The sequence below is a fragment of the Zingiber officinale genome, chromosome 11B, assembly GCF_018446385.1.
Source record: "Zingiber officinale cultivar Zhangliang chromosome 11B, Zo_v1.1, whole genome shotgun sequence".
In the NCBI taxonomy this organism is placed as follows: Eukaryota; Viridiplantae; Streptophyta; class Magnoliopsida; order Zingiberales; family Zingiberaceae; genus Zingiber; species Zingiber officinale.
Genome location: NC_056007.1, coordinates 25,280,292 through 25,291,065, shown reverse-complemented (window position 1 = coordinate 25,291,065; position 10,774 = coordinate 25,280,292).

Genomic DNA, 10,774 nt, shown 5'->3' with positions numbered 1-10,774 from the left:
GACGTACAAAATTGTGCAAACTATAGGGGTATTAAACTAATGAGTCATACTATGAAACTTTGGGAAAAAGTAATAGAAAAAAGATTAAGGAAGGAGACGTGACAGAAAATCAATTTGGGTTCATGCCTGGAAGGTCGACAATAGAAGCTATACATCTTCTTAGACAATTAATTGAAAAATATCGAGAGCAAAGACAAGATCTACACATGGTATTCATTGACTTAGAAAAGGCATATGATAGAGTCCCAAGAGAAATTATATGGAGAATTTTAGAAAAGAGAGGTGTTAGCGTAACATATATTGAACTAATTAAGGATATGTATGAGGATGTAACGACCAGAGTAAAGACTTCAGGTGGAGTAACTGAAGCATTTCCAATAAAGATAGGGTTACATCAAGGATCAGCTCTCTATCTTTTTACATTAATTATGGACAAACTCACTGCGCACATTCAAGACACAGTACCGTGGTGCATGTTGTTTGCAGATGATATTATTTTGGTAGATGAGACACGTGAAGGAGTAAATGCTAAGCTAGAATCTTGGAGGGAAACACTAGAAGGGAAAGGTTTTAAGCTTAGTAGATTAAAGACGGAATATATGAAATTTAAGTTTAGCAATATTAGAAGTAATGAAACAATTGTTAAGATAGGAGAGGACGAGTTGCCCGGAACCGAGAGATTTAAATATTTAGGATCATTTTTACAAAATGATGGAGGGATTGAGAGAGATGTCTTACATAGAATACAAGCAGGATGGGTGAAATGGAGGGGAGCGTCGAGTGTTTTATGTGACCGTAAAGTACCTCTTAAACTTAAAGGTAAGTTCTATAAAACCGCAGTTAGACCTGCTATGTTATATGGAGCTGAATGTTGGGCTATGACTCGAGCACATGAGCAGAAGATGAGAGTTGCAGAGATGAGGATGTTAAGGTGGATGTGTGGACATACGAGGATGGACAAAATAAGAAATGAGAGCATTAGAGAGAAAGTAGGAGTTGCATCTATTGAGGAAAAACTCAGAGAGACACGTTTAAGATAGTACGGACATGTACTTAGACGACCAATAAATGCTCCAGTTAAGCGATGTGAAACTATGATAAACATGCATATAAAACGAGGAAGAGGAAGACCAAAAAAGACTTGGTTAGCAACAATAAAACAAGATAAAATTTATTTAAATATAGATGATGATATAATAGGAGATAGAGTTCAATGGCGTAAAAGGATTCATACAGCCGACCCCACTTAGTGGAAAAAGGCTTGGTTGTTATTGTTGTTGTTGTTGCAAAACGTGCTACGCGGTTTGGAAAATAGCTGTATTTATCTACTTGTCTAAATTTTAATTATAATTTTATTTATCTATTTTTATCCACATACAAAAAATTAATTATATATATTTTTTATTATCTTAAATTATCTATTATCATAAATAAAAAAATATAAATTTATTATATTAGCTGAATAATTTATCTAAATTATAAGGACAATAATATCATAACTTGAACGTCATGAAAAATTCAAATCTCCAAATTGAGCTCATAAAAATTATAACAAATAAATTTAAATAAAAATAAATAAATACGGTTCAATTGACCTTAGGCGGTTTACTCTGACGGTACTATAGTGGAAGGTTGAGTTTGGTGGATTGATTGATGGATTTGACACTGTTAATCTGTATTTTGATATAGATCCGATATCTCATTTTATTATCCTAAATCAATTTCACAAGGCAACCTCAATGCCACCACCTCTCTGTTTCCTCCGTCCAGGATCCTAGGCCGCAATCCTAATTCTACTTTTGGATCAGAGGTTGTTAATAGATGAGATTTCATGGACCCATCTATATAACAGGTGGAGTCCATGAGATCACGCCTATAAATGAAATGGTCCATCATCTGAATCACACTTTATAGTCCAGAAGATCCGACTCTTTTTTCCTCTTGCTCTTCCTTAAATCCTATTCCCTTTGCTGTTTCCATTCGGATCACATCCCTACCTGACTTCATCATTTAACAAATAACTTCTGGTTGTCCATCGGCTGCCTATTGAGGCTTGTAACTAGAGTATATGATAATTAGCAATTTGACTATCGAACGACTATTGAGACCTGCGACTAGAGTATGTGATAACTAGTAATTTGATGTTTATTTTATATCTCTAATTAATGATTTTCATCCTTTCACATGTTTAATCGATTTTTTATATCATGCATTGAATTTTGAGTTTCATTGTAATTTTTTTACCTTTACGACACTAATTCATAAATTGTGAATGTGATTGTGTAAAGAATCAAAAAAAGCCATGAGACTTAAGTCGAGCCGAGTCAGTCTTGGGCCAAGTGGGGAAGGCGAATTTCTTACAGATTATCCGCAGTTACAGCGCTCGTCTGACAATAATATTCTTGTTGTTGGACAAGAAGGTGAATTTCTTACAGATTATCTGCAGTTGCAGCGCTTGTCCGAGCAAATATATTCTCAAGAAGTTATATCCCAATACAGGCCACCTGTTGATACCACTATGAATCCAGTTGGTTACCCCCCCCCCCCCCCAGGCCAAAGCTAGAGTATGTCAGTATTACCATAGAACCACAAATAAATAAAGGCAAAGGACATTTTAAAGGAAACAATACTTCTGAATGGTGGAATCTACCATCAGCACAGCAGCAGACAGGAGCCATATTAACTCTTCCTATGCAACTAGGAAAAATTGAAGACGTCTTTTTACGATGGGAAGCTATCACCAAGAATGTAGTTTCCCTGCAAAACTTTACTGATACACAAGACAAGGCAGATTTTATCGAAAATTTATTAGGGGAAGCAGAAAGACTTACCTGGATTCAATGGCGCATGGCTTTTCCAAATGAATATACTGAACTAGTAAGATCAGCTGATGGACGAAATGGTACGCAAAATATAATCTCTCAAATTAGAAGAGTATTTATTCTTGAAGATCCATTCCAAGGATCTACTGATATGCAAGATAGTGCGTACAGGGATTTAGAAAGATTAACATGTTCTCAAATAAAGGACATTATACCTTTCATGAATGAATATATGAACCTTGCTGCAAAGACAGGTCACTTATTTACAGGTCCTGAGTTATCCGAGAAGTTTTGGTTAAAACTCCCAGGGGACCTTGGAAGAAGAATAAAGGCTGCTTTTGAAGATATGTACCCTGGAAACACAATGAGAGTTCATCCCCGTATTATCTTTGCTTATAGATATTTGGAAGAAGAATGCAAGAAAGCTGCCTTTAGTAAGTCATTAAAAGACTTATCATTTTACAACCAAATACCTATACCTGGTTATTATCAAGATTCAAAAAGAAGGTATGGAGTTCGAAAATCAACTACTTATAAAAACAAGCCTCATCAGTCTCATGCTCGCATAGAAAAGAAGAAGCATCTGATAAGGAATAAAAAATGTAAGTGTTTTCTTTGTGGAAAAGAAGGCCATTTTGCCCAGGATTGTCCAAGGGAATATAAAAACATCAAGCGGTTTGCAATGTTTGAAGGTTTAGAACTTCCTGAAGAATATGAAATAATGTCAGTACAAGAAGGAGATGATCAATCAGATGCAATCTATAGCATTTCAGAAGGTGAAGATAAACAGGTATTATCCATAGCTACTGAATACTTGTTTGTCTTCATGGAAACAAAAAATTGCTATATGATAGGAAAAACTGGAGGATGGCAGCCCATGGTCCGAGTTTCAAAAGAACAGCATGACTACACTCATATCTGGATAATAAATGATGACATTCCATCGCCATATGACAAATGCCATTGTTGCAAGCGGGAAACTATGAAGAAGCATAGAGCACATTGCAGCCAGTGCAAAATAACAACGTGCGGTATGTGTTCAGATAATTATTTTGATATGGTTATACCAGTGCAAAGAATATCTGTCATACCATTTAATCCTACAAGCTTAGTTAAAGAACAGCAAGCTTATATAACATGGGCAGAATCAGAAATAGTCAGGCTACAACAAGAAGTTGAGGCAGCTCAGGCCATGATGGAACTTCAAATTGAGCAAATTAGAAAGGAATTTCGCGCTGAAAAAGATGATATTCTCCAACAAGCTTCGGCTGAAAAGCTTGAAGTTGATACTAAAAATAAAGAGTTGAGATTCAAAATTGATGCTCTTGAATTAGAAAATGAAGATTTAAAGAAATTACTTCAAAAAGAAAGAGAAGAAGTTAATGTGCTTATTTCAGAAGGAAGGGAAAATGTCTTCTCTGTAGAGGAAGTATCTGAACAAAAGAAGAAAACAAATGGGCTCTTCAATCTTGAAGTTGAAATTCACATACCAGGTATCAAAGACTTTAAGGCTACATTTGGTTGGGTGTAATGTAATCTAGCTTGTAATGTAATCAAATTTGTAATGTAATGTAATGTAATCTTGATTACATTACTACGTTTGGTAATGTAATGTATGTAATCTTTGATTACAAAGGTAATTACATTCTTTTGTTTGGTGTCCATTATTTTTTATAAGGAATATAATTCATATTATTATAAAATGACAAAAATATCCTGTGATCTCTATCGACGATCGCCACACCTCTGCCGAAGTTTGCGGTAGCCATCGGCAACCAGCTGCCGCCGCCACCGTCGGTCGCCGCAGCAGGCCACCGTCTTCGCCAATCGGTAGTCGGCGGCGGTGGCGGCCGGCGACCGGCTGCGGCGGCGTCCGGCGACCGGCTACGGCGGCGTCCGGCGACCTGCGGCGAAGGTCGGCGACCGGTGGCGGGCGACGGTCGACAACAAACTAGGGGTATATTCGACATTTAAACTTTGGTGAAACAATGACCTCGTAATGTAATCGGATTACATAGCATTTACTTTGTAATCCAGATTACAAATCTTCACTACCTTTTGTAATCCAGATTACATTACAGGTTTTAAATCAAACCAAACAAAATAATCGACTTTGTAATGTAATCTGGATTACATTACAAGGTAGATTACAGGCTACCAAACGCAGCCTAAAGTAAATGCTATTCTTGATACAGAAGCAACAACGTGTTGTATTGATCAGGCATCAATCCCAGCTGAAGCAATAGAGGATAACACTTTTGTAGTAAGCTTCAGTGGAATCAATTCCAAAACAACAGCTAATAAGAAACTGAAGTATGGAAACATGAAGATCTGAGAATATTCTTTCAGAATACCTTATACTTATGCTTTTCCCTTATCCATTGGAGGTAATATTACTATGATTATTGGATGTAATTTTATTAGATCTCTCTATGGAGGTATTCGAATTGAAGGAGATGAAGTAATTGTTGGGGTTGAAAGGTTGCAAACATAGTCCCATATTGGAAACACATGGTAAAGATCATGGGTTTATAAGAAAAAAGATATCTCCATTGGCATGAGGCCTTTTGGGGAGAGCCCAATAGTAAAGTCATGAGGGTCTAGGCCCAAAGTGGACAATATCATGCTATTGTGGAGATATCTAAATTCTTTTCTATCCTACAATTAGTACCTACCTGCTCTGATTTGGTGCAACCACCAATCAGACAGGAGGAGAAACATTTCTTTTAATTTTTTTTCGACTTTCAGTTTTTCGCATAACTCCAAACTGGTATTATTACCTTTTTGAAAAAAAATTTCGTAATTAAAACTAAATTGGTGCAACACCGATTTAGCTCTTTTTCATTACTCTTCTTTCTTAACGCACTGCTAATCCAAGACCAAGTCTTGACACCACTTTTTAGTTTTCCATCTTCAGCATTCAATGACTCTTCTAGAAGGACTGAACCCTCACGAACCACCACCATATGATCAAGATTTTAACTACTGGAAGCGATTAATGGAATGCTTCTTAGGAAGCTTAGATTTTGATTATGTGCTAATATTGAGAAAACCCTCTCAGGACTCGGAACTGAACAAAAATGTAAGTAAAATTATTTGTAGTATTTTACCTAACAATATTTTATGCAGACTAGAAAAGTGCAAGAATGCGTGTGAGCTTTGGACCCAGCTGATCAAGCTTCACGAGAAGCCGTTGGAGTCAGACAATCAAGCCAAAATTGAATCTGAACTCGAGTCAGATCTAACGGAGAAGCCTGCTGAATTAGGGGTTGCGCTCAAGGTTAGTAATATTTACCAAAACACCCTTGCTAGTAGTAGTTTAAAATATGTGCATGTTAATTTGGATATGTCTGAAAGTATATGTGAAAATAATGTACATGACAATACTTGTAAAAATACCCCTAGCATATTTTCTGATAAAACAAATATAATTAATTCAGAAAATATAGAAAATACCCCTAGGATATTTTCTGATAAAATAAATATAATTAATTTAGAAAATGCAGAAAATCTGAAAATAATTAATAAATCTAAAAATTCGAATTTAAACCTAATTTTTTTTGAAAATTCAAACAAAAAAGATGACAAGGTCAATATTGATCTAGATAAAATTAATAAATTATTTAATCTAGACAATATTAATCTAGAAAGTCTTATTCAAACTTGAGATAATGTAATTAACAAAAAATTAAATATTAAAGATAAAACTTATCTAATAAATTCCACTAATTATATCAACTTAAAAGATAAAGAAAATATAAGGATAAACTCAAACACTCTGATAAAATCAAAAATAAATTTAACAAATTTAAAATTAAATGTTAAAGATAACATATTAAACAAAGATAATCTGAAAAATTTAAAATTAACGGTTAATAAAAGATTAAAAGATAAACCTTTAAAGAAATATAATTTAATTAATTCAAATTTAAAAATTAATAAAAACTCAATCATTAATGATAATCCATTAAATAAAGACAATTCAATTAACTTAATAAAATTAAAATTGAAAGAAAATTTAAATATTAAATACACTCTCTTAAAGAAGGATAATTTGACCAATTTAATTAATTCAAAATTAAAAACTTAAATCTAAATTACAAATTTAAACTAAAACAAAAAAAATCTTAAAAAGAAAATCAATAATTTAGGGGAGACTCCAGAATAGCTGGCACCTCCAAAACTAACTTACTCGACAGGGTAACAAATAACTAATGTACCTGGCAGGGTAATTAGGACTAGTTCAAAAGGGATAATAGTTTAACTTGACCAACGGTACTGGTGAAATCTTGGATGATAGTACGTTAGGGAAGCTTAGTCTATGCATGTCTATGAAGATATGACTTCGCCCTGGTGCATTTGGCAAAGTGGAACTGACCGAAGCTACCCTTTATGGATCCTAACCAGTTAGACCAAGGTTTTATACTAAGTCGAGTGGATAGGACTATTTGGAAAACCTCGAAGGCATGGTTACTCTAATGATGTCCAAGTGACTCACCATAGCCCAGAAGTTTACCCAAAGAATGTCTATTTGTTAGATCAAAAGCTAAACCTGAATCTAACACAAAGTTAAACCAAACCCTAAAATGGAATCTAATTCATCTCACAAAATAATAGGATTCCCTGATTGATAATTTAGATCAGGTGAGATGACTAAGGACTTAAAATTAAATTAAAATTAGAGAAAGTAAAATTTAAATTAAAATAACAACTGATTTAAAATTAAAGTAAAATTAAAATTAAAATTAAGTTAAAATTTAAATTAAAATTATTTTAAAAATATTTTTAATAAAAAATTAGTTTAAAAAAAAAATTAACTTAAAAGAAATTATTTTCTTTAAAAAAAAATCATTTTACACACCTTTAAAAAATCCTTTTAAAAATCCTTTTAAAAATTATTTTAAAATCCTTTTAAAAATTATTTTAAAATCCTTTTAAAAATACTTTTAAAAATTATTTTTGAAATTATTTTAAAAATCTTTAAAAAAAAACTATTTTAAAAATCCTTTTAAAAACTATTTTAAAAATTATTTTAAAAATATTTTTAAAAAAAACTATTTTAAAAATCCTTTTAAAAATACTTTTAAAAACTATTTAAAAATCTTTTTTAAAAAATATTTTATAAATCCTTTTAAAAATTATTTTAAAAAATACTTTTAAAAATCCTTTCAAAAATTATTTTAAAAATAAATTCTTTTAAAAATCATTTTAAAAACTCTTAAAAATTATTTTAAAAAAAACTCTTTTAAAATCATTTTTAAAAATTATTTTAAAAACTCTTTTGAAATTATTGAAAAATTATTCTAAAAATTATTTAAAAACTCTTTTGAAAATTATTTTAAAAATTCTTTTAAAATTATTTAAAAATTCTTTTCAAATTATTTAAAAATATTTTTAAAATTATTTTAAAAATTCTTTTAAAATTATTTAAAAACTCTTTTTAAAATCATTTTAAAAATTATTTTAAAACTTATTTTAAAAAAACTCTTTTAAAAATTATTTTAAAAATCATTTAAAAATTATTTAAAAACTATTTAAAAATTCTTTTAAAAACCATTTTAAAAATTATTTAAAAATTACTTTTAAACTCTTTCAAAAATCAGTTTAAAAAAAAAGAAGTCTTTTAAAAATTAAATCTTTTATAAATCATTTTGAAAAATTCTTCTTAATATTATTTTTCACTTTAATAAAATTTTGTTAACTTAAAAAAAAATTATTCTTATTGATTATTTAAACTTTAAAAATTATTATTTAGATTTTAAATTTTTTTTTACCTTAAACAGTATTTTTATCTTAAAATTATTTTTAAACTTAATTTAACCTAACTGAAAATTAAAACTTAATTTTGAAATTACAATTAAAATTTAAAAATTTAACTTAAACTTAAAACTTAAACCTAAATTAATCACGAATATTAATTTAAATTTAAAATCAAAACTGAATTGAACGTATGTTAATTACCATTAAATAATTATAAAAATCATTTTAAAATCCTTTTAAACACTGTTTTAGAAATCCTGTTGGAAATCCCTTAAAAATAATAATAATAATAATTCTTTTAAATTCATTTAAAACTTAAACACCTAACTTAAAAACTTAAATTCCGTTAACTTTAACTTTAAACTTAATTATATAATTAATAAGTAGAAGTTAACTGTTTAAGTTTATCTTCATTTGAGAACTAAAATTGACTTGAATTAAACCTTACTTAACTGTGTCTAATAATTTTAACTTCATGCTAAATTCAAACTAAATTAATCCCACTTAAAAGGAAGTAAATAAAAAAAATAATTATAACTAACACTTTCATTGACAAACTCAATCAATTAATATGAAATTTAAATTATTTTATTAAGTATTAAATTATTAAATCAAGTAAAAATTAATCAATAAATTATTGATAATGGCCAATTGTTTTTGATTTAATAAAGTTTATCTTATTAAACCTTAAACTGAAGCTTAAGCGCCTGAATCTAATATTAATTATTGATTAATCAAACTCAAATAAACAATTATATCAAGGATATAGAGATAAATATGTAAATAATATAAGTGTTATCAAATCACCTAGAACACTTAGGTTGACAAATGTGTTAGGTCTTGAAATTTAACACACTCAAACCTTAGCATTATATTAAGGGGGAGTAATAAATAAGGATGATTAATAAATTAAAGGAGTATCAAATTCAGGGGAGGTTTATTTTTTAATTATCTCCTTAAGTGTTATTTTTTAATCTTCTCTTTAAAATCTCTCTAGAAAATTCTACCTCAATTTTTTTTAAAAAAAATAATTCTACTTTGAATATTTTTAGCAAATATTTTTAAAATTTTATGTCAGGTTCAGGGGGAGGAATTAATTAAAAATTTCCCTTTATTTAAAATATTTTAAAATTTGTGTTTGAAAAATGTTTTCTTAAAAATTTCTTAAACCTATTTTTGAAAACTAACTCTTATAAAACTAAGTTGTTTTTAAGAATTGGGTTTTACTTTTTATTGAAAATTGATTTTGAAAATTAGATTTGACTTAGTTTTGAAAATTGAATTTAGAAATCTAGTTCTTAAAATTTGATTTTACTTAATTTTGAAAATTTGATTTGAAAGTTAAATTTTACAAAAATTAGTTTTAAAAATTGCTTTGTTATTGAAAATTATGGAAATTAGATTTTTCAAAACTTAAGTTTACAAACTAAGCTTCTCAAAATCATTTTCCTTAATTTTGAAAATTGAATCTTTTACAAATTTAGTGTTGAAAAATAAATTTCAATCATTTTTGAAAAACAGATTTTTCAAACTTAGTTTTGGAATTTTGATTTTGAAAACTTATATTTGAAAAGCGTTTCAAAGTTGAAACTTGTTTTGAAAATTTAAAACTTGATCTTGAAATTTAGAATTTATACACTTATGTTTGAAAATTAGACTATCTAAACTTAGCTATTTTTCTAAAAGCTAAAAGCTAATGCTTTAAACAAGTTTTCAAAAGTTTAAACTCCCCCAGATTAACTTGACATTATTTCTTACTTTGTCTGAAGTCTATATTTATGCTTACTTAATTCATGCTTACTTTTGATGAATGCCAAAGGGGGAGGGTTAGGTGGTTAAGTTAGCTAAACCAAACTGAAAATACAAACTAATTTAAAAACCACATAAATGCATGTTGTTACTTGTTTTTTCTTGCATATGTTTTCACTAACTTAACCAGGTTGTCATTCCATCAAAAAGGGGGAGATTGTTGGTGCGGTTAGCACTAATGATTTAACCCAGGTTTTGATAAATGACAAATAGGTTAAGTTAGGTTTGTCGTTATCTAATGCTTTGATCGAGTATGCAGGCTAAGTCCAAACAGGTCGATGGGTTGATCGGATGTCTGACACGAAGTCCAAGCGGGTCGACGGGCTGACCGGACGCTTGGTGAGAAGTCCAGCTAGGTCGACGGGTTGACCAGATAGTTGGCA